The sequence below is a fragment of the Macrosteles quadrilineatus genome, unplaced genomic scaffold, assembly GCF_028750875.1.
Source record: "Macrosteles quadrilineatus isolate MER2022 unplaced genomic scaffold, UCM_ALF_1.0 Scaffold_1__1_contigs__length_201487025, whole genome shotgun sequence".
Lineage (NCBI taxonomy): Eukaryota > Metazoa > Arthropoda > Insecta > Hemiptera > Cicadellidae > Macrosteles > Macrosteles quadrilineatus.
In genome coordinates this window covers 182188239-182213636 of record NW_026542594.1, presented here as the reverse complement: position 1 = coordinate 182213636, position 25398 = coordinate 182188239, and the positions used below count along the sequence as shown (strand labels likewise).

At 33.6% G+C, this 25398-nt stretch overlaps 1 protein-coding gene across 2 annotated transcripts in view; it reads right to left on the bottom strand.

The window, feature by feature from the left end:
* Nucleotides 1-25398, bottom strand: part of LOC128991185 (mucin-2) — a 106412-nt gene that overhangs the window by 45870 nt on the left and 35144 nt on the right. The gene's annotated exons all lie outside the window — the stretch shown is intronic.

Here is a 25398-nt window from a genome sequence, read left to right as displayed (position 1 = left end):
CTCACTGTTCAATTAAGTTTATATTTTTCAAGTCCCTAAGTTACATACATCTTATTTATCAAATTCAACATTTCAATTCCATTATGTTTTCGAATATCAATAAGGTTTTTTACAGTGACGCACAATTTGTGCTTATTTTAAACTGAATATGAAGGTAAGGTGGATGTGGCATGGAGTGAGAAAATTTGTGCAGCTTTGATACTGATTAAGACCAGCTGTTACTTAGCAAGATCCAATATTGAAGCCAATATTCGTGGATGGTTCTATCCAATATACAACCTCGCAATTTCTTCTAAGCCTTACATCCATTTATCGAATCTCTTTCTTGTTCTATTTGTATTTCCTCACTCTCGCCTCACATCTTTTTCTTTTACTCTGTGTTTACTTCCTCCCTCTTTAGATGTGTTGACCTCCCACCAGGGTCTTTGACCTCCATTGTCCTGGGAAGTGTCCAGCTCCTGTTCCTGCCAGGACGTAGAATCTGTCACGTCCTACACGAGGATGAGGTGACAGCGACACCTAACGTCCTCACCACAAACTATCCTTGATCCTGCCGCAAGAAGATTCACTTCCTGTCATCCTGTCTAAGGATCATCAGTAAGGTTAGTGAACCCACGGAATTGTTCCCTTGTAACAGGTAGGGATTGTGGATATCTAAATAAAGGTTGAAATCGAAGCAATTTTACTCTTTCGAGGTATCACCCAAGAAATAAATTATTCGATACATGATTACTTTTTAATGTCGACTAAAACTGGAAGTAATTTGTAGAAGGTCCTTCAATGGAGGGAAACCTTGGTGGAAGAAGACTCCATGGACACCCAAAGAATGGGTTGAAACATAAAGTATCATGAACATGGTAGTGATGAGGACATGAAGTAACTTGAAGACATGAGAATTTTTAGAGCCGACAAAGGTTATATACATGTTTGTATTAAGTAGATGTATTTACTGGTCAAGGCGAAATATTTTCTTAAGTGTAAATAGCCATTAAGATTAGAGGTATGTTAAGGTAGATGGTATGGTTGATAGAATCACTGGATTTAAATAAAGTTGAATGCATATAGATTAGTTTTTAAGACATAAAAACCTTCATTTCTACCTTATCGAGATTTCATCGGACAGCTATATGAATGCTGCAAAGGAAAAAATTCTTCGATAGCCTCATGACATCTATTTACAACCATCAAATCTAAATCTGTCTTGCTTCCATTCCCTTTATTCATGGTTTTACCCCATCATGATATCGTACATCAATCTTAAACACCATCTAAATTGCCTCAATTCTCTAATCCACAAATTAAGTTGTACCAAGATGTTCCTAAGTAATAGCCGAGTGGTGGATCATCGTTCATTTCCAAGGCCAACAGATGATTTATTCATCCATCCAGAGCCGTGGGATACTCTATTGTCAGCTCCCATCTTCGTTCTTCGACCTTGACAAGGGCTGAGACAATAAGGCATAATTCATGGTAATCAGGCCCACTGTTAGACCCGTCATCTAAAGCCTTAAGGTTTAGAATAATGCGAAATTGAAATTGTCAACGAGTGAATTGAATCTGAGTGTAGGCAACGTCCAAATGTTCAAAAGAGCCTTCAGCGATACTAATTAATTAGATGAGCTGAGCGTGTTTGATTCTCAGTCCAAGCGATAACTATGTAAAATATTTCAAATAGTTATTATCAAATGTACTATTGATTATCTTTAATCAATCACAAATAACCCTAATAGCGAGGAAAGAATTGACAATCACAAAAGGAAAACCATACAATGAACTGAATAGTAACTTCGGCTTCGGCTTCGGCTACGGACAAAACATAGTGCTCCAACTAAAAAAAATTCTGAAATGAACAAAATACCGATGGATTAGAACAAAATAAGGAATATTTTATCTTTATCCTGGCCTTGTGAACTGATCTTGCTATGTTTTAGGTACTTGCATACATGAGGTTATCCGAAAAACTTCACGAAAACTTGTTTTACCAATCATGATGGGGATAGTCCATTGTATAACATAAACGTACTCCACAAAAATTAATTTCAAACCAATTATGAACTTAAGACTTGCCACAGTTAAACGGTGAAGACTGCGTAATTGTATAGCAGCAGCTAAGTCGAAAGGATTCCAATGTAAAACTTCTTTTCGCTAGAATGGAAGTATCAACCATCACTCAATCACTCAATTACTCCTACTACTGTAGGAAATGTAATTACTTTCACTGTTAGTGGTAATGGGAGAGGTACTAAAGTCAAACTGTCACTTTCAAACTTACGACCTCAGTAACGTGTTCCAGGTTGGCCAGTGATCAGTGAAGTGTGGCGAGGAGAAGGTAAAACCTGTCGATTCATAGACCCTTCTACGCAACAACATTGACTTTGGATATATATTATATCTGTACCTTCGTTACTTACTAAGATCAGCTGTTTCAGTGGCCAGCATCATAAGGCCTTAAATAAATGATCCTGGCTAATGAAACAGCTGATCTTAGTCAGGAACGAAGCTACACAGATCTCACACCATTTTACTCTCTTCTTTCACTCATATTTGGGTTAAAAAACACCTAGAAACGTCCCTATCTCAATGATTGACAATTGATCATTTGTTATTCATTGATAAGACAGCACAGCGTATTTTAAGCTGAATATGATTGAATAGTGTAGAATGATAAAATGATCAGTGTAGATTTCTGACGGAGTATGATCAGCTGTGTGTACATTTTATAGTGTGCACTTTAACCATAGGTTATGGTTACCAGTACTTGACAAATATATCGTTCTATTATATCATAATTTTGTTTGAAGTCAGTGAAGTGAACTGTACACTTCATACATCAATGCAAAAAATGTATATTCATATTCTATTAAGATGGGGACGCCACATATGTGCGTATTTAAACCCAAATGTGAGTGAATGGTAGTGGAAAATTAAGTGAGATGCCTTGTGTAGCTTCGTTACTGGCTAAGATCAGCTGTTTCATTAGTCAGGACCAATTATTAAAAGCCCAATGATCAAGACAACAAAAACTTTGTAATAAATTGTATACAATTGTCTTTAGCAACGAAGAATATAATATAGGTACGTGTAATTTCTTTGACTTCAGGTTGAATGTCAAGGAGAATCTTGTTTTTTGGAGGGGGTTGAAAGATACAATTTTTGTCTAGTGAAACTAAAAGAGGAAAAAGGATAAAATACAAACTTAACTAAAATCAACAAACCGTGAATTGTGAAACATTTGAGCTGTATTTGAATAACCCAAGCTGTACAGCTTCGACACAATTCCAAACAAGTTTTTCTGGACATTTCTTCACAATCGTAAAGTCTGCTGGAAAAGTCAACTTTACGAATACGACGTAACGTGCAAGAATGCCATAGCTAAGAGGGGATATCAGTTTCGTAATGGACTGCATATAAACCCAAAACCATCCCAAGAGTGCAACTCGTGTAGGAAACACGACTGTAGCAAATTACAGACTGATTCTGGGATAGAAATCCAGTTTCAACATATGTCAAATGTGAGAGCTTGGATCAATGAGGTAGAGTTCTGATATTGGAAATTATATTGGAAAGAAATTATGGCCAGGAAGAATGAAACATCTAGTTTCTATTTTAGTCGTAATTTTACTCCTGAGTAGGTCAAGAAATGAGGAAGAAATGTTATTGATTTATTAATATTGTTTTAAAAATATTATTGACACTAAACACATGCCTCACAAAGGGAAAGGCACAAGTTAAGATGTTCCATTTCTGGAACTTATTTTTTCTCTACTGGCCACCAGTTCTTAGAGAGGGTACAGTTTTTTCTTCTCTCCAGTTTGTTTCCTCAACCAATCTGAGCTTTTATCACAGGTGTATCTTATTACTGTACCTTTAAATGTTGATAACTCATAAATCTTGATATGCATTTCTTAGTTTGTAATTTTGCCGCGGGTTTTTTACACATTCTTGATATTTTGCACCCAGTATCAAGCATAAAGTGATACACATATTTATATTTTAGTAGAGCCTATGGTGCGATAGCTTTATAATGTGACCTAAGTGTCTATTTCTACTTATCTTTGGACCAAAAAGGTTTTATGTAAAGTTTGAATCTCACGAAGCATATGTTCGGTCTTGCAAAGTTGAAACAGTAAATTCAAATAATATATGTATAAAAAAGGTACAAAACATAAATTCACTCTAAATGAGCAACTGAAGATTATTATCATCTTATTTTAGTGCTACAAACATAATTGACGAAGAATTTCCGAGCAGGACATGAAAGCGGATACGTTTCGAATGCTGATGACTTCATCAACATGATATTCGGATGATATCACTCCGATTCCAACGTTCCTCTTGCCATGACAGTGGTTGAATGTTCACTCCGATTCCAACGTTCCTCTTGCCATGACAGTGGTTGAATGTTGTTCCTCTCGTCTAAGCGGTTCGTGTGCCAAAGTTCCTCTCTCTTTCGGCCTTCCCCTGCTATTATACAGCCTGTATGTAACTTATATTCTTGTTTATCTCCATAAAAACTTCAAAAGTTGTCATTGCTATTGTTCCTGTTACAGCAGACTATTATTCAAATCACTCAATTGATGGAAATGTGTGTTTGCTGCCGAGTGGTGTTCTTATAAGTCATAATGCTTGACATGACATAAAATATTCAAGGAAGTGGTTTGGCTTAAGTCGTTAAGATATATTTAGTTGCAATTCATGGTGAGTATTGTCACGTCATGATGTATTCTGTAATGGATAGCAAAAAAAGAACAATACAAGCACTGTATATCTTTACTTACTGCTTGTTACTATCTTGGATTCTGGTCGGGAGTCCATTGGGTTGAAAAATATGTCGTGCAATTATTGCGCCAAGCCCAAGTCAGGCGGTGGTGGTAGAAGGAATGTTCTTGTTTACGTGTCATCTTAACCAACTCTAGCCTAACCTAACATAACCTAAGCTTACCTAACCTACTCAAACAGTCAAAGAGGGCCACCACTTAGCCCAGTTAATGAACGTATCGGGTGGCTCCTTGCAGTAGTTGGCGCAATTTAGGAATACCCGACTACCTTGAGGTCAGTTGGCGCAATTAATGATCACCCGAAAAACATGACGTGAGACTTTGAGGGCTTTCAATAAATAATCTTGTTTTGCTTGCTACAGACAATATAGTTGTTGGAAGTATCCACGAAAAGAGCTAGTGTTTGCATTTAATTTTCAAAGTTATTTGAAAATAGAGTCTAACGGAGAGGAATTTACGTACCGTATTTAATTCTCAAATGTTGCAAAGCTATATTATATTGTTGTTGATAGTAAGACTATAAATTGGTAAATTTTCAAACATCCGTTTGTTTTACTTCCTTTAACTGACCCATCTTAGAGCCATTTTTCAATTTACATAGCATTTTCCCCCGTTATCAAATGATTGCATTTTCAGACAGGCCCTCAATAAGTTAATTCATAATCCTACCAATTGTTATACTATATAGTCGCGGAATCACACATGTTCATATAAATTGTGTAATACGAGGTATAGAAATCTTTTCTGCATAAGGCTGTGTGGTTCTCCCTACTTGAATGCTCTCCAAAGACCCAGACCACCTCACATTTCATTTCCTTTCTCATCACGCAAAGACGCAACAAAGCTCCGATCCCGCGGAACCAAAGACGTCCAGATAAACTGCTTCCTTGCATTGTCGCATCATAAGTCTTTGATTACCGGGTCAGCTGTTGTGCAAGAGATGGCAGATATCGTATAATGAGTTCCCGCACTGCAAGGTTGAGGGGTGAAAGCGCCTCTGCCGGCCATTGTATAAACTAGCTGTCTGTGTAATTAGTGAAGCTGGGACTGCTGGGAGCTGAGTCTAGAGCCTTGTGGGTATCTTGAATACTAGGCCCCTGAATATATGGTTTGACCTAGAAATAATTAGAACACAGATGAAACCATTGTTGTTCGATAGTGAAAAGTATTGTGAATAACATATCAAAAGTCTCCAAAAATATCTTTGGTGGAACACCACCATTTTTCCAAAATGGCGGCCAAATCCAGTAGTTTTTTGCTTTTTATTGAAATTCTGACTTTCCAGTCAATATTGGCGAAAAGTCGTCAATACGTTTAATGTTCCTCCTGAAATTACCTTTAAAATGATACCAAATACATGTACCTACAACAAAAAATAAACCCCGTAGAAATAATAAAATATTTCAAATAAAAATATTTTTTATAAATTAATGTAATAGTCCAAGCAAACTAAAAATAACGTACACAGGGATCGTATAAAAATTTGCAAGTGAACATGTTATGGTTTTATTTTTATTGTTGTGGTGTGCAGAGTGACATACCAAAAGTTGCAAAAAATCTGTCCACGGGAAACCCCTAAATTAAGTAAAAAATTGCGGCTTTTCCCAATATTGGACAAATTTTGCAACAAAAGATACCACATGTTTTTTTGCACATTTTCGAGATATTGACTTGCACGACCGATATTTATTGGATTGTCCGTACTTAATTTCAATAGGGGACGCTTTTTGGGCCGCCATTTTGGATCAGCCATATTGGATCTGCCATATTGGATATAAATATTTTTTAATTTAATTATAGTGTTGTGACACATCATTATGAACTAGATTTTCACGCTGATTGCAATGCTGAAATCCGTTTTAAATAAGTTTTTTCGTTGCTTAAGATATATTAAAACGAAAACTCTCCCCTATACATCAGTTATGGACGTATCGTAAGTTACTTTGAAAATGTGTTTGGATTTTTTTCTCCAGGTATTTAATGCTTGCAGTTCGTTCTAGCCTTAAAATATTCAGTGATAAAAGATCTTTCATTTTAGTTAGCTTTCATTTTGTTTTATTTATTTATAGTTAAAACAGAATAGTTATAGACGAGGTACAAACCCCAACACAAAATTAAATTAAACTTTTTTTTATCAGTTTTTGTTAAAATATTTATATCTCGGGTTGTTAATATGTTAACAAGTTCATTCTGGTATCAAAGTACTCAGTAAATGTTTGGCTTTAATTTTATTGATTATTAAATGACACATGACAAATTTAAAACGAATCATGTAGGCCTACCTTCGATGAACTATTGAATGAATTATTGTTATTTTGAAATTTGTCTTTAGTTAAAGACATTTATCCCAAATTCTAAATAACTCCCAATAAGGAATCCATAGCTAAAATAAAAGTCAATACTTAAACGAATAGCTATGACGAGTTTTTCCCGTTTTCACTCTGCACAACACTACAAAATAAAACCATAAATCGTTTTGTTGAAATTTGTTAAAGGCCATATCCTATATTTATCTAAATATAATTTCCAAGCTACACAGTTACAGTTATTTATAAGTACAGTTATTTATAAGTAAGTTAGTCATATGTACCATCAGTCAAACACCACTCCCAATCTGTTGGATCTGCTGGTGAACTATTTCCACGCCATACTTGAACCTGATAGTACAACCTTAGACTGTGGTAGTTTTCAATGTGTTTTGAAATTGTCAAAGTTCGAAACGTCCATGAGAAATGTATGGGGGAGAGTTTTCGTTTTTATATATCTTAAAATCGTAAAACGCTATTTAAAAAACTGATTTCAGCATTGAAATCAGCGTGGAAATCTAGTTCATAATGATGTGTCACAACACTATAATTACATTAAAAATTATTTATATCCAATATGGCAGATCCAATATGGCTGATCCAAAATGGCGGCCCAAAAAGCGTCCCCTATTGAAATTAAGTACGGACCATCCAATAAATATCGGTCGTGCAAGTCAATATCTCGAAAAATGTACAAAAAACATGTGGTATCTTTTGTTGCAAAATTTGTCCAATATTGGGAAAAGCCGCCATTTTTACTTAATTTAGGGGTTTCCCGTGGACTGATTTTTTGCAACTTTTGGTATGTCACTCTGCACACCACAACAATAAAAATAAAACCATAACATGTTTACTTGCAAATTTTTATACGATCCCTGTGTACGTTATTTTTAGTTTGCTTGGACTATTACATTAATTTATAAAAAATATTTTTATTTGAAATATTTTATTATTTCTACGGGGTTTATTTTTTGTTGTAGGTACATGTATTTGGTATCATTTTAAAGGTAATTTCAGGAGGAACATTAAACGTATTGACGACTTTTCGCCAATATTGACTGGAAAGTCAGAATTTCAATAAAAAGCAAAAAACTACTGGATTTGGCCGCCATTTTGGAAAAATGGTGGTGTTCCACCAAAGATATTTTTGGAGACTTTTGATATGTTATTCACAATACTTTTCACTATCGAACAACAATGGTTTCATCTGTGTTCTAATTATTTCTAGGTTTTGCTATTTATTTTCTTATTTTAAGGCGCCTATACGGGCAACTGCTCTACAGCCTTGTATGGAGATGTGGAGATGGATCTGGGGCGCCTTGATTGATGGAGATGGATTTGATCGAGTGCAGTTGGATAGAGGTGTTGCAAGGTGGAAAATGGTATAGAAAATTACCCTATAGTTTGTTCAAATATCATTTTCTGTTGAGATGGGGACGCCACTTGGTTAGCACAATCCAAATGTGAAGGAGGATCATGCTTTTAAAGCCCAATGATCAGGGACAGTTGGTTCCAGTTTCGAACAATCAAAAAGCTACTGAAGGTGGTTGAGAATAGGATAGATCCCATCCCCGACCACCTTCAATTTTTTAACAAACTATATGTATGTCTAAGACAAACAGTATAAATAAGTAAATAGTAAAAGCACGGAATAAAGATAATCTAGAGAAAACAAAGAATTTATACTGTACCACTTTTTATTTTCTAGTACAGGATATTTGCTATCATAGCAAAACCTACACTTTTTGGCAGTTCATTTGCTAAGGAAAATTTAATCTTTTTGCAGCAAAGGACTTAGCATGGTTGTCCATATAAATTTAAAGAAATTGTAGTAGGTAAATGCAACTTATTCGTATTGACTTAAGAGTTTTTTTGTATACTTTTCAATGAAATGGCGACCATACAAAGTAGGTATTTTAAGCCAAGTATGAATGGAGATGAGTGTAGGATGAGTGGTGCGATCTTGTAGTCTTGTTAGTGACTAAGGCCAACTTATTCCTTAGACACAGCTCTTAATTAACAGCCCATAAGGTTGGGTTAATTCCATGTTAAGACATGTGTAAAAGATCATCTCGAATGAATTGACAAGGTTAACAAATAATTCTGTAATTTGATTACCCTTCCATCAACCATTGGGGTTTAGTTGTGCGATTGCCTTTCTTTGATCAATCAATCAATCAATCAATTAATCAAGCCGTTGCAATCACATTGGACGCTTGTAATCACGTTTTCGGTTATGCGTGTGTTTACGTGTTTCAGTAGGTTTTTAATGACACTGACACGCTTTAGGATTGGAGCTACGAAGTTTTTCGAGGATAAGTTTTGTCTGGTCAACATTTAAAACTACTTTTTTCAAGCAAAACCCATCCTTAAACTAACAACCACACGATCTTTATTGTTGGAAATCAGAATTAAATAAATTCTAATGCAAATTGGGACTGATATAGAATACTTATCAGGATCAAACGATTGAACTTTCAGATTGAGGGTGAGCACTTTAAAATTCACTACCTAGCAAGTCACATTGGTCAGTTGCAACAGGTCAATGCACAGTTTCGTACGTAAAAATTGCTCAAGCAGAAAAATCAACAATATTTCCCACCAATAGGCTGATAAAATGTGGAATGTGTTAATTATTTCGTGGTTGTTGTCATAAGCGTAGAAAGTAGATGATCACGCCATTTCCTCCCGACGTTCCAATACCGTTACCACGCAGTGAAACCGTCCACGATGTCATAGCGTAAAGGTCGCACGTTCGTTTTCGCCGATGGAATGTTCAAACTGCCATCAGAAAGCAACCAATGCCACCAAACAGTCGCTCCGCAATCGCTAATCATCTGATTGCTCCCAACCAATTACATTGATTGCTCGTTTCAACGGGGATGAGAAAATCGTTTGCGGCACGTCAAGAGAAACTGGACCAACACTTAAAACGAATGGCTACTTGTTAAATAGCTAGATTTATTGACGTTACTTTTTGTTCCCGAAATGTTTTGCAATATCTTAAACTAACTGTGAAAATGGAAAGTAGGAAGACAGGAAAAATTCAGCTATATTTGTGTTTCTATGGCACGTAGTTACTCATGTTTCTTCACACAATGCGATCTTTGCTCATTTAATATAGTAGCTTTGAAATTGCGTACTACATAAACAACTATTCTCAAATTTTGTAAGCGTAACCTATTAGAGCCAACCACTAATGGAAGAATGACCACTTAAGAAATGCTACTTTAGCTATCAACAACACTGAAATGTGTTTTGAAAACACACATAATAATCGGTGTTAAGTGCTTATAATTGAACAGTTTTTGTAACGTTGGTTCCAAATAGTAATTTGGAGTTCCGGGTTGACAGGAATGCCGTATTTACAAAATATTTTTTGTACAAAGGCTTCTGTGATGCTTTTGGTTCATGTCTTGCATAGACATGTGTTTGTTCCAGCACGTCTTAAATAATGAGTTATAATACTGTTTACAACGTGCAGGTCATTAACCTCTTTATAACTATGCTAAATAACGTTTTAAGATTGATTTTTAGATAATTAGGGTGGATATTGTATAGAATTGTTGAATAATTCTTACGCGTTTAACAACGCCACAAAGGAATTAACAGGGGCTTCTTCCTGTAAAACCTAGAATAATATAAGAAATAATTACAAGAGAAAAAATAGAAGAAAAAATAAGTAAAATAAACCATAACGACCTGAGAGAATGGAAAATATTAGTAGGACTAAAGACAAGAAGAAAAAGTTGATAAATCATGAACATATTTCGGGCAATAAATTTATCAACTACGATATTCCTCATTAAATTCTCAGCCAGAAAAGTTAATTCAAAACAAAAGTGAAAGATGTTCCAGAATCTATTGCAAACAGCTGATTCGTGATTCGCTATTTCCGGCAAGTTGGCAAACAGCTGACAGTTACATGGCAATTAGACGACAGGGTGAGTAAACAGACAGACAGACAGACAGATATAATCTGTGTAACAAGCCGTGCAATTCACAGTTCAGGTTAGGTAACATAGGTAATCTCTGAACTGGGTGAATAATAGCAATTAAATTTCATGTTTCCTGTCTACACGAGATCCGCAAGTTGTTTGACCTTTTAGTTGTCAGTAAACTAGATCATAGGCTTTAGAGGTTAGTTACTGCAAAGATAGGTTAATTACACTGTCTAGTTGACATGATAGTGAAATTCAAATAAGAGGTATTTTAGAGAAGAAAGTAGCTACTTTTAAAATTTATTACATGCGAATGATGTTGACGTAAGCTGACCTAATCTAACCTAACTTGACCTAACATCACTTGACTTTATAAACTTAATAAGTGGTTGGCCTCTTTTAAACTTGCATTTGTCTGTCTACATAGGCTAATTACCTGTGCTTGGAACGTATGCAGAAAAAACAAGGGGTGAGCCATTGTAGTACAAGGTTGAAGAGTACTGATCAAAATTAGTAGAAGGTACCAGGGTCCGAACCCAAGACATCACTGTCCTGGGCCTGAAGTTCATGGCTACCAACGATGTTAGGCACTACTGACTATAGTGACCGATCCATCGACTCAACCAATCAAAGCTAACTTAACTTGCACAGGTCAAATTTTATTATCAATGGCCTCTTCTTGAAAAGTTCCCGAACAACAAAATGTCCATGATAATGTATGGCAGGTTTGAAACTGTGATCAGATGATTTCAAGGACCCCAGAAGATCAGCAACGGTAACTAATTGGAAGGAAAGTAATGCCTGCTTGCATAACTCATCAATTACTTGAGTTTTTTGAAGTCTGCAATCTGCAAGGTCTGGGAAAGTACAGGTTCACATGTCAGTTGAGCAACTTATAACCAGCCTATCCTCCGGCCTCCAAAATAATACTCTAATTTGCTGAAGTTTTCACGAAGATAGAATCTTTTTGACAGGTTGTAGGTTGTAGTGGTAGTAGTGATTTAGAGGTTATTTAGTTTTCAAGAATCAATTTGAAATTGGAAGATTGATTGATGGGGATCTAGAATTCGTGACCAAAAGGCATCTCGATCTCGCAAATATGCTATATATTTGGTTTATATTAAATGCGGGGATGAGTGAAATATGAGTGATGAATAATTGAGTCGATAGCTTTGTTACTGTCTACGATCAGCTGATTCTATAGCCAGAATCATCTATATACTTTTGCTCTGTGCTGTGAGACGATGATAAACGACGGCTGGGTCCGATTTCGAGTAGGCCTATAAAAAAATACCCCCGTCGCAGCAAACCTGCATACTAAGCGAATTTCCATTTACCCGGCTTGATTTCTACTAAAATATTCCCTATAAATTTTCAGATTTATTTCCTATTTAAATAACATTAATTTTAGTTAGGTTTGCTGCTACAGGGAAGATGTTGAGATGTGTTTTTTTCAATTGAAATATTGATAGCTTAGTATGAAATAAACCAAATTGCCAAATTTGATTAAAATATATCCATAAACAAGCAAACTAGAACAGTTTATTTATTCTCCATAAGAATAACATGGGAATTTTAAATTTTCTCCGTAGTCAATGAACATTTAAAAACACTTCAATATACCAAATTATTTGTTTTTTTAAGCTCTTCAAATTGGTCTAGAGAGAAATTTATAAATTTTAAGTTTTTAGGGTCAAAAATGAGAAAAACCCATTTTTACCCCAAAAAACCCCCCATAAACCTCTGATCCCATGGTCCGATTATGCTGGTTCGCGAACTCGTTCGAATAAATGTAGGTTTACACGTTTGTACCAAATTTCATCAAAATCGGATCAATTTTGCTCGAGTTATCGCGCTAACGGACACATATATAAATATATATATATATATATATATATGAATTTGAACGGATGGTGTTTTTGGCCTCTGGGGACCTCAAAACGAAAAAGAAAATCGGTCCCGGGTCTAGGTCTTACCATGAGACCTACGGTAATAGCTTATTCCCTATATGGGAAATTCGCTAAAAACTACTCGCATTTCTCAGGATTGAACCGGCAACCCTCTACCCCTCTACTACGCGAACACTATATCCTCTCTTCTAGATTCTATTCATAAGTTACAATTATAACCTTTCCAAGGGTTAAATGACACCTTTCAACATTTGTTAGTTTCTATTATTACTGTACAGTATTTCAACATAAAATGCTTTCAAACTTGTTTCCGAGGAAATTAATAGAGTACAACCCGTTTACCTCATATTGGTTATGTTTGTTTAGAACAGTTATAAATGATATAGAAATACTCATTTTAAAATAGATTTATTGATTTTAGTTTTACCCAAAAAAGAGAGGTTTACCTACCTCAGCAATCAAGTCACAGTATTAAAAAAAGTGGCCTATTCAAATAATACATTTCCATAAAATTTTTAGTCTTTTGTTTATAATCTGACTATAGTTAGTTGAACATTCAGATAGTCAAAGATTCAACTGAAGGAACAGCTGTTAAATTACAATTCACGGTTAAATCATTACAAGAAAGTTGGTCAGAATACCTTGATCTTTTTAAATGGACTCTAGAAATAAATTTAACGTTGAGGGTGGCTAACACCTAAAGGGTATTACCTTTTTTAAATACCATTCGCAGGGGTGCTGGACCATAAGCTTTAAAGTGACACCTAAAAAATTGCACATCGTAAAAATCGGTTAAGTAGGATGGGACGTAACAGGGGAAACTTTTATTGTATTAAGTAGACTATATAGTAGACTATTAACAGAACGGATTGGAATCAAATCTTATTTCATATTATTTTTTAAGCAATCTTGGTTATCCTCACCTTTAAATCTGAATAATGCTGGTTCAATGCCAACAGATTTCGAATCTGGATCCATATTCAATTTGAAAATTAGCTACTGTATCAATCAATTGTTATATGGCAACAGGAAGAGTTTGGACTTGAACAAAATAACTAAAAAACTACCACTGGCTTAAGCATACACACAAAAACAGTTTGTAAAATTTGAACCGAACAAACCACTCCAACACATTTCTCAACTCAAAGACACATTCACATTCCAAGACAAACATTTCAAAACAAATTTCATCAACAGGAAACGCTTATTGAAGAAAAGCGTACAACGTCCGAATTTCTCTCGTAACGTTATTCTTCAGCAGTTAAAGCTACAGTTTCTGAAGCAAGGCCAGGAGGAAGTAGCCCGTTAAACCGTCATAACGTCAAGTTACACAAGAAACAGTGATGCAACGTTTTTCAAGGTCGTGTAAAACTGTAACTTGCTCATTGTTGTTACTATCGTCACCTACTGTGTCGTTAGGCGGTGACTGTAGTTAGACGATGACGCATGATTTCTACAGTAGTGTGCTGAGTTTTAGCACCTCTTGGTTGTAAAAATGCTGTAGTTGATGTAATTTGTCACCCAATAACTACTTGGGTAAGTGACATAACTACTGGAAACTAGTTTATGTCTTTGTGAAGTCTAAATGAACAGAGCACACAACAAGAATATGATTGTGATGGTAAATTCAGACGTTAAAAGCATATTGGTTAGCAGAAATCTAATAAACACTTCATCAACGATATTTTCAAATCCTTTACTAATGAAATAAATCTTTAAATAATTTCCAAGACTTCATTATTTTTTGTAAGCAATACATGTATTTATTAAAAAGATTTATCACTTTCATAAATATTGGCACCATTATTTTTTGTATGTTTTTTAGGTCATGACAAAACACATACTACTACACAAAAAATCATTACATAAATTTTCAGTCACAATAAAAAAATAAACACATTACTCAGAAAACATCTCAATCGAAATCCATCCGTATCAGTTACTTCACTCTATCATTCTCAAAATATAACTTTAATGGTCTCAACACGTTTTAAAGATGTTTTGTATTAATTTAATTTTAAATTTATTGTGATTAATTTATTTCAATGAGTTTAAACTATTAAATGATCAACTAAAACACTAGTGTAAAATGATTTACACGTACAGAAACACTGTAAAACACAATAACTACCAAAATAATGATCATCAATTCACGTTTCTTCTCTTTTAATCTTTTCCTTATAACATTCGGATTAAATCCTTGTGTATTTTTAAAAGATTTTAACTTTCAAGATGGAATAAAATATTTATTTGTTTCTTAATGGAGGAATTTGAAAAAAAACCTTAACTTTCCCTGAGTAAAAGTGATTCTTAGAAAATTTCACCCTAATAAACGAGTTTTTCTACTAACGACTCCGATTCAGATTTTAATTCTTCCCAAATTTCGTTGTATTTTAATGTAATCTTTTCGTATTTTACTGCAATTTCTCCATTTCTTTATTCATCGTTAGTCATAATACACAGTTTTTTGTATGGTAATAATTATTTAAAACTATCAATATTAAGGTGTTCTAAGGAATAATAAAGTAAGTAAAAAGTGTAAAATTCAAAACACAACAACTTCCAAAATATCTCTTGTTTTGGATGAATAGGAAACACTAGAACGCAGCATGTTCCAATGATCACGTGCAGAGTCAATGCACCCTCACTTCCTCAATGGCCATTGGTCTGAGCATGAACAGTTTCATTATTGCAAGTCAAACAGCTGAGTAGAAAGTCACGCTACTTCCCAGCTGTCTTCCACTGACAGAACAATCTACAGTCCATAGAGACAGTTAATGAAGCCATTCAGTTAATTGACAGGCTTTATTACCTATCAGTAAGATAGATCTAGTTCCACTATGAGAGTACAATGCCAACTCAACCATTGAGATTTAGCTATGCAACAATCGGATTATAAAACATGTGTTTGATTCGTCAAGGAAAGCTTAACCTCGCCCCGATTGACCGTTGAGCAGAGAAAATTGCAACATAGAAAACTGAACCATTGCAATATTTGTCCGTGAATGTGTGGATTTGTTTTTGTAATAGATCAGTAAGTGTTTTAATAGAGATCAAGAACTGGTTAAGTGGAATATGATAGCTAAACTTAAGCTAAGGGAAGAATTTAACCTCCAGCAAGCAGCGGAAATAGGAATGACGAAAGGTAAGACATGTTACTATATGATGACTTGTTGTCTAAGATTACCTTGTCAAAGCTCTTCTTGTGGATTTTAAGCAGGACAATGGTTGGGTCCTTTAGATTTAGCTTGCAAAAAGAGATGATATTATTGCTTAAGACAAAGTTATTGCATAATAAATATAAATTGCACTGAAAATGTTTTCACAGCTTGACGTATTTTTTGTAATTGGTCGAATAAACTATGTATATGGTGCATATTCAACTATTATTTAATGATTGCCTACTTTTTACTTCGCTTTTTAGAAATTTAATTCACTGAACAAAGTTCGTTCTTGGTCTTTAAAGAAATGCAAAAGATATTTTATGATTAATTTGTCATTAGGTGTTTAGTGAATTACACAATCTGTGTGTATTTGTTGAAAAGCTTTTTTTAACAATTTTGTAGTATACACAAAACACAAATCTCTTTGAACATTGCATTTGTAAACATATGGCTAAACATATGTTAACATATGCTAAACATAAGTAGACACATTTTATTATGCTAGATTTTTAAACTAGAAAATGGTAAACTAAAGATTAGATCATTACAGTGGACCAAAAATATAATTAGTTAAATAAATTATGTAGCTCTATAGCTTATGTAGGGGCACACATGAAAAAATATTAGTTAAAAGACTTAAAACCTTAACAAATTGTATTATCGTAAAGTGATGTAATTAATTTACGATTTCCCAAGACTTAAATAATTGAAATTCAGGCTTTAACCAACAATCAAAATGAATTCCAACAGTTTAGCTCCTTATTAACCAATCAAAATTCCACAATCTTTAACACCTGTTTACTTGTCACACCCTACATGACACCCGGAAAACACATGGTTCAAAGATCAGCTGTTTGTAACAGGTGAAAGCCCCATCTTCAGTTGGCCAATAGGGCTGGCGCAAGGGTCTGCTATGAGACTGTATAAACAGCATACAAGTTTTATACACTTGTTGCGCCATTGACAAAGCGGTTATTCAAGTTGGACGACCGCTCTTCACACAATAATTAATCATTAGGCAACCAAATGGAATGCTAATTTGTCCCACAATCTTGGTCGATATGATGTATATTGTTGCCTGGTAGGTCGGAATCCACTCCGAGCTTGGACACAGTGAAAAATGATTTAAACTATCAGGAATTGTAAGATAACACTATTTTATAGTTGGATTAAGGTTGGGTTACCTAAGTTAAAAATCGTATTATGGAATTTTACTGTTAATTGGGTCTGATCGGTAATATTTACTAATCTTTTACAGAACTAAAGTGTTTTGTTCTGTGATACGAAAATTCAAAAAATACATGTCTTATAACAATTTTATATTTTTTTAAGTCCTTTAATCCACATTTTACATTATATGGGTGGATGACTTCACTACTAGTTTATCAAATGTTTCAGTTTTAAAATTTTAAAATATTTAATCATTTGGAAAATATATCCATTTAACACTGACCATTAGACCATTTAGTATGATCCATTTGGACTGATACTAACACAAGAGTGAAAAATGAATTATGTGGAATTGTATTTTAGCATCATTGTTTTGATTCGGGTGACTACACAACCAGTTACTGCTAAAACTTTTCCTGTAGTTAAAACTGTTGTATCTTACTTTTTTAACGTTATTAAACGGTATTTCCAACGGTAAAACTTGTCATTCAGTTACTCAACGTGTCTGGGAACTAGTCTGGCTTCTTGTTTTCAAATAAATATAGGAACAAATGGAATCCTGTGGTTTCGCTATATTTTTTAAAGTCCGACCAGTTTTTGAATAAGATTCGTTAAGAATCGTAGGAAAATGAACAACGTGTCAGACCAATAATACACACACACACCACCACAGTAAAATTAATAGACTTTTTGTTGCCAAATTCCATTTGATTTCCATTTATAGACCTGATTCATTTGTCGCCCGTTAAGTTTTTTGTTGCATGGTCATTGGTCAGGAAGATGAGCAAAGGTGAAGGTTGTGCACCAGTCGTCCTTCACTGCTTCGCAGGTGAACTGTGAAGGCGGTGATGTCTCGGTCCTCCTTCATTTACTCTCGAGTTAACAGCTGTCATTTTAAATTTCAACCTTAATTTTCGAGGGTCTTCATTAAAACTTTTAATTTTACGATTTGACGTTTAATCGGATAACCTACAATTTTCGGAAAGGTTGTGTTTTGATGTTATGTTTACAAGGACAAGCTTGTAATTTGTAAGTAAGTTATTTGTATTTTATCTTTATATTTAATGAAACACGATGCATGTCTTATATATAAAGATTACATTTACGACGGAACTTAAGATTAGTGGCTAAATTCAATTATGCTATTTTCCCCATAACAGCTCTAATAATTACTCGTGAATTTAATTTATACGTCTTAGCAATGTACTCTTAGGTAAAATTACGAAGCCTCTTGAATTCAAAAATTCTCCCTCATTGGCTTGTCAACAACTATTATATAGGGTAAACAGTGCAAGTAGGTCCTAACTATGATATTTTATAAGCAAAATCACTAAAAATGGCATATTTATTAAACCGTAATATTTACTGCATTGGGGTCTATACCATTTGATTTAGATTTAAAAGAACCATAACATTCTAGTAAAAATCTATAGTTTTAAGTAAAAATCATAGATCCTTTTTCGAAAAAAAACCCAATTTCTCTGTTTTTTTTTTGGGGGGGGGGGATTTATAGGAGCAACACTATTAAAAATATAAAATATCCCGGAGATACCATGGATTAGTACCCTTAAAATTATACAGAGTGTAATTAAAATCTTACTACAGGTGAGTCTGCAGATCTCTAAACCCTTACACCTACAGAAATCTATTCAAAACCCACTTTTTTGGGGTTCATGGGGACCCAAATTACAAACCCTATCCAAAACTCAGACTAAAATATATTGAGCAAAACAATACTTTCTCCATATAATATACATAGGACAAAGAAAAAACCTAAATTAAGCACTAAGCATTATTTTTATAAGTGAAATTTTCTAATACCCCACATCAATGGAAAGTAGGAAGTGGACATGACATAAGTTATGTGCAGTTTGTTATTGCGTGTAACTGCCACGTCGCACGAGGCCGGATATATGCATATAGTAAACATATGTAACAGAGCGTATAGTGAAATGCTCGTGCAGCTTTGGATTAGTTGGACGACTATGTTAAATTAATCATGACTAAGGAACATTATCATCATGAGCTAATTTGTGGGGATAGAGCAATATCGGAAGTATGATTTCCCCCACCATCCCCATTCATACTTACTATAAAAAATATAATGTTTTTGTATTGTATTTGATGGTTCTGAATCTTTACACTATTAAAACTGACCTAAGTGGCAGATACTCTTTTGTTTCGTGTAAAAGTTTGTTCATTGTACTTAATTTATTTTTTCAACTGTACTTGTCCAAAATGTTAAAATATATTTTATACAAATATAATATGCAATAAGTATATGAACTATAGTACAAAAGGATAAATGGATGTGACATTTGACATGATTAAATGATTATATAAGTTATTTTTATACCATAACATATACAATAACATACTACAGAACAATTAAATTGGTATTGAATTTTTTTAGTCATAAAGGAGTAATAAATTGAACAAATGTACTATTGAGTTCTCAAGTCAAGAAATATATCAAAGATTCTAGTTTTCTAAATGTCAGATATCATGATTACTAGTACTAGTATGATGAATATTATTGTTTGGAATATTAAAACTGTTTTAACAAACAGATGGTTACGAAAACGTTTACAAATTGAATGTACAGCAGCCAATATTGCCAATTACTAAGCCAATTTCATCAGGCGCTTTGTTGTTGATACAGTACAACGTTTGTGTTGTGTTTCTTTATGGAACGATACATTAAAAATTGTGCAAACCAAGTTTCTAGACGTGTCTTAAAAATCGTTCTTTTACATTTCACAATAAATTTTCGCTACAACTTCTCAAGCTATACACTACTTATTTGGAATTTGCTTTTTATTGCATTTTATAATCTAATTACCAATTATTTATCCATGCATTAATGACCATATAAACATTATTTACTACAAACACGACGTCTAAATCTTACCGAAGTCACAACATAATAACAGGTTCCTCTTCTACCTAAGGAATTCTCGACTGCATGCTATTTTACCATGCTAGAGGCGAAATTGAATAAAAACCACCTTCTAACCGCATCTCAGACCCATAAAAAACCCGGGACCTTGACATTTAAGGTTAAGCCTCCAGCCACTATATGAACACTGGGGGTACTTACGTAATGTACAACTAGGATTTGTTTATTGCTTTAGGGAATGTAAGTAGGTTGGTTTTAACGCACATCCGAATTTGCCGATTCATTATCAAATATGCCTTCATTAAAACCGAGCGTTAAAGTCTTTTTGCTGTGCGTTATTTTGTTCTTTTCTGACGTCGGAGGTGAATTGTTTGAAGGGTTTTTTTTTATTTTAGGAACAGTTTGACAATAGAAATTTTGTTTTTGTATAATCTGTTGAATCCATTACAACGGGGAAAATATGCTTCCTCTAAACCGTAAATTGTAGTGTAAAACTGGACCAACTTGGACAACTTGGTAATGGTACAACTTGGACCATTGAACAATGGTATAACAGATTTCTAAATACCAAAAACTGAGAAACAATCTTTCACGTCAAGTTTAAGGTTTTTTTCCTGATCCCTTTACAAAAATAACAAATCACATTAAATTACTTAAAATGTATGATTATATTAACTAAAAAGTTAATTATATTTTTATTTAAATTTTCAAACATGTATTTTTAATTTTTAATTGTTGTCTATGCAGAACATGGATATAAATTTTCAGTATAGTCGTGAAAGGAAAACAAATATCAATAAACACTTTTTGCAAAAACAAATAAAAGCTGTAATTTTTGTAACAGCATAACATAGTTCAACATATTTAAGTAGGTATAGTTGCACTATAAACAAATTTATTTATAACCCCCATTTATTCACATACAAAAATCACTAAATTAGATTTATTTACATAATAATTAATTTAAAGAAATTCATTTGAACATTTATCTAGTTAACTTTCATCGCATTATCAATGATATATGAAGAAAAATAGAGTAGTTTAATAAAGTAATATTTTGTTTTACACGATCAAACTAAGTTTTTTTATTTGTATTTAATCGAATAGAGTTTTTTTGTTGCCATAGACTCGACCCCTTTAGATCAAGTTAAACAACTCGTTAATTAACCTAATCTATATATTAATAGGTAAGCATGTTTCTTTAAAACCTTTTTTCTCAGCTCGTGTGCATTGCAGGGAAAATCTATTCATACTGTTGGAATGATATTTTCCTGCAGATGTACAGAATCCCTTCGTAAATTAAAATAGGCTAAAAAATAAGCACAAAAAATTAATTTAAAATATACAACAAATTAACATGGACCTTATGGGATGCTATGCTAGTGACGAAATAACAACGCAATATAAACAGAAAATCAAAACAAATGGAAGAAATTTCAATCACATGTTTTATTTATAGTGTGGGGTGGAAATAGAAAATTCTGTACATTACTTATTTTTGGTCGAGTTTTCGACCATTGGACGATCTCTAGTACAAGTAAATATACAAATGCGTGAACTACTCTAATTGATCGATAGTTTAATGATAAGGTATACTTTTAACTAGTTAAACTATTATTCAGATAAAAATACATATTTTTGATAAATAACAGCGGTTTACCTAGTGAACATTAATATAAAATTTAGAGTAAAATGAGTAAGCACTTTTGTGAGGATGATATAATGGCCTTCGTAGTGACTGGCGTGGATCATGATTAAGTTCAGCCAAGGATATCCGTTAGAGGTATTATTGAGAATGAAAAGACAAAATTATAACTAGAGGACAGTTTCACCAAGATCGATGTACATTTAGATAATGTCCTCCAGCCTTGGACCAAATTACATAGAGATATATTTAGAGATATGTGTAGAGTAGCATTGACCAGCTGTGTCCAAGGATAGTATAAGTTCGTCTTTTGAAACCCGTTTAGAACAGAATGGATATCGGTTATAGAACAATGTTTGGATTTTATAACTAAAAGTATGGATAAAAGTATTGAATTTTAGAAAGTATTTTAACTAATATTAATGGGTTGAATCAACTTTAATAAGATTAAAGTTTGTAGAAATTTAAAAAGAAACCCTTGACAAAAACATTATAATATTTGTTTCTGTAGTAAGTGATCAATATTTACTTAGGATTCAAATTCTGAGCATGAAACGTTTGGAGGGTAGTGCATTAAGAAATATCCAAAAGTAGTGTCGCAAATTCACGTCGGTTAGGTGGATAATTTGGCAACTCATAATAGACAAATTACAGAGACATACTATTGTTATAGTTAATTATATTACATTTGAAATAAAATTGCCGTGGGTAACAGCTAGTATTATTTTATATACATTACGTTATAAAAAGTCAGTAAAATCCTCAATCATGCCATTTTATATTCATTTAACCGTTCAAATTGTATTCAATTTATGTCCACTAAAAGTTGTTCAAAATTAGTTAATTAGTAGTAAATTTTCTTAAATTATTGTTTAAATTTAGAAGTCACCTTTTAAATTTGATACGCAGCTTTCAGTAAGTGAGTAAACGTTATATGCTTTAAAATATCAATTTAGTAACATAATTGTTGGATGTCTTGCTAAATACATTTATTCACATTTTGATCGAGAAGCGACTGATCTAGTGCTTAGAGAGTAGGCCTTCTGCACAAACTTTTCGGGGTTCAAATCCCATTGGTCACAAGTGACTTTCGGCTAAACAATAATATCATGACCAAGCAAATTTATATTTAGTTTTGAGTCGAATAACCGTTGAATAAGATTAGATACGTGGAGTTGTCTAATACACTTGGTTCCCAAAATACACATATATTTTCTAGTCATTAAGGGTGAAAATTATCAAAAGCTATGCAATAATGCCATGACCAAGCAAATCTGAACCCACCTTAAGCTGTTGGTTTATCTTTTAAGACAACAAAGTTTAGGTCCATGAGGCAACGAGAAGTTATTGAACAAAAATATCCTATAGCAAAAGCCATGTTTGTTAGTTATAATTAAACTTTGTCAAACCACCACAGTGTTTAAATTCTTAACATGTTAAAAAACTAGAGCAAAATCTTAAACCGTTGGAAAGAATGAAGTTTTTGCTTGACAAGAATGTCACTCGCGCAATTTAAAAGTAGTCTATCCTTTGGATCTCGCTGATTTCACCATAAACTGATTCCCGTCTATCACTCTCTCTCTTGTTGACACAATTCCAACCAGAGGAATGCTGAGTTACCTAACTCCATCGAAGGGTCAAGGTCATTACGCAACTCACCACCAGAGAAAGTAGACTTTCCTCAGAACTTCCGCAAAGTATTAAACTTCGGTTTGACGTCTGAGTGGGTAAAATTGAGCGGAGGAGGAAAATGATTCCGGTATGGAGGTAGAAATGAATGGACGTAAAATGGAAAGAAAGTAAACTTTCCCGAATCGATGAGTGGACTTTTAAATGATTTTACAGAAATAAATAAAAGGGGGGTGGTCGCAAATTGAGTATTTTGTAGAATATAAGATGTTTAGTAGGATATGGACAAATAGTATAAAAAGTAGTAAGTGTAGTATAAAAATTAAGTATATAAGAGTACTAATTTACAATATTTTATATGTGTAAATTTTAGATCCACAAAACATAATTTACTCACTCATTTAGGCTACAATTATCGATAAAAGTAGCCTTTTTAAAATTTATACACACAAACAGTTTCGTCTCTTGTTTAGGATCTTTAAACAATGTTTTTGACGTTGACATACAAATTACAAATAGTAAAAATCTCACTGTGAATTAAATTATTACTGAAGGTGATCAGTTTTTAAATTACAAATCCCATTAAACACTATAAAGCTACTTCTTCAGAAAAAATAACTTTGAAATCACCATCTAGAAATAAACTAAGGTTAGGGGGCGAAGCCCTATAGCAGATTTAATTTTAATACCATAAGCTGGTTTAAATCACACATCAATCAAAAACCCCGGTGCAGGGGTTTTTCTTGGACGGGTGAAAAATGAACGTCAAAGAGTAAACTCCTTATGTATTACCTATGTTGAAGATAGATATTCACTCACTGATCCCATAAGATTAATATGATCCTATATGATTATAATCTAGTACAAATAGACTAACCAACTAAATTAATAGTTTCACACATTAAATAAATTAAATAGCAACGCACACAAATTAGTAAGCACCGCAAGTAAACAATGATGACACAAGTACAACAATACATGTAGTTACTAGGTCCCATGCATTGCACATTATTTAACATATCCCAAAATAATTAGTTAAACAAGTCTGTTGCCACAGAGAAACTGTTAAAGTAAATTGTGTATATTTCATGGTCATCTTGAATTAAGATTAATTAAACATATGTGTGGGGAAAAGTGGCCAAGGCTTTGAGAGTGAAAGGAGAGAAGATTTTAATCTTCGGAGTCGATGTGTTACGGTCGCTATACGTGATATTTGAACAATGAATTTTACAACACCGATCAGCTTTAAATATAGTGGTTCTTTATAGTTTTCACGTATAAAAATAATTATTGGACATGTAGATATATATATATATATATATATATATAGGTTATGCATGTAATACAAGATGTTGCTGTCTCACAGGTTTCTAAAATTTTCCTTTTTTGCCCTGTTTTGCTATACCATACATAGATAAAACAAACTAATGAAATTACTTATTGTGAGATATAGCAACTGTTATAACCCATCAACTTGGCCAGCAACAAAAAATAAGTTGGAAAATAGAGTTTTAGCCACTAGCGCATTCTGCGACTGACTCACACAACTACGTTTTTTAAACATTGGCTACAGCTGGTCCATATAGATGGGACGTCTACTTCAGTATCCAATATAAAACATACTTCCTTAGTATATTTCTCATCCTTATGGAACAGCTGAAGACAATTTTATTGCTAGTTCTGACCTGTGCACTGTAGAGGTGTTTTGTTTACAATTTGTTTCTGGTTATTTAAGTAATTTAAAACCTTGTTTAACTAAATAAAATGGTGTAATCATAAACAATAACTCGTCCCCTGGTTATATAACCAAACAGTAAAGCACAAATCATGAGAAACAAAATTTCGTCTAAACTAGCGATTAGTGTCGCCGGTCATGAATTAGACACGAAAATCGAGCTTCAAAATTTACTATTGGATGAGAGCTACTTGCGTTTTGATTATTAGTCTGTGGTTATA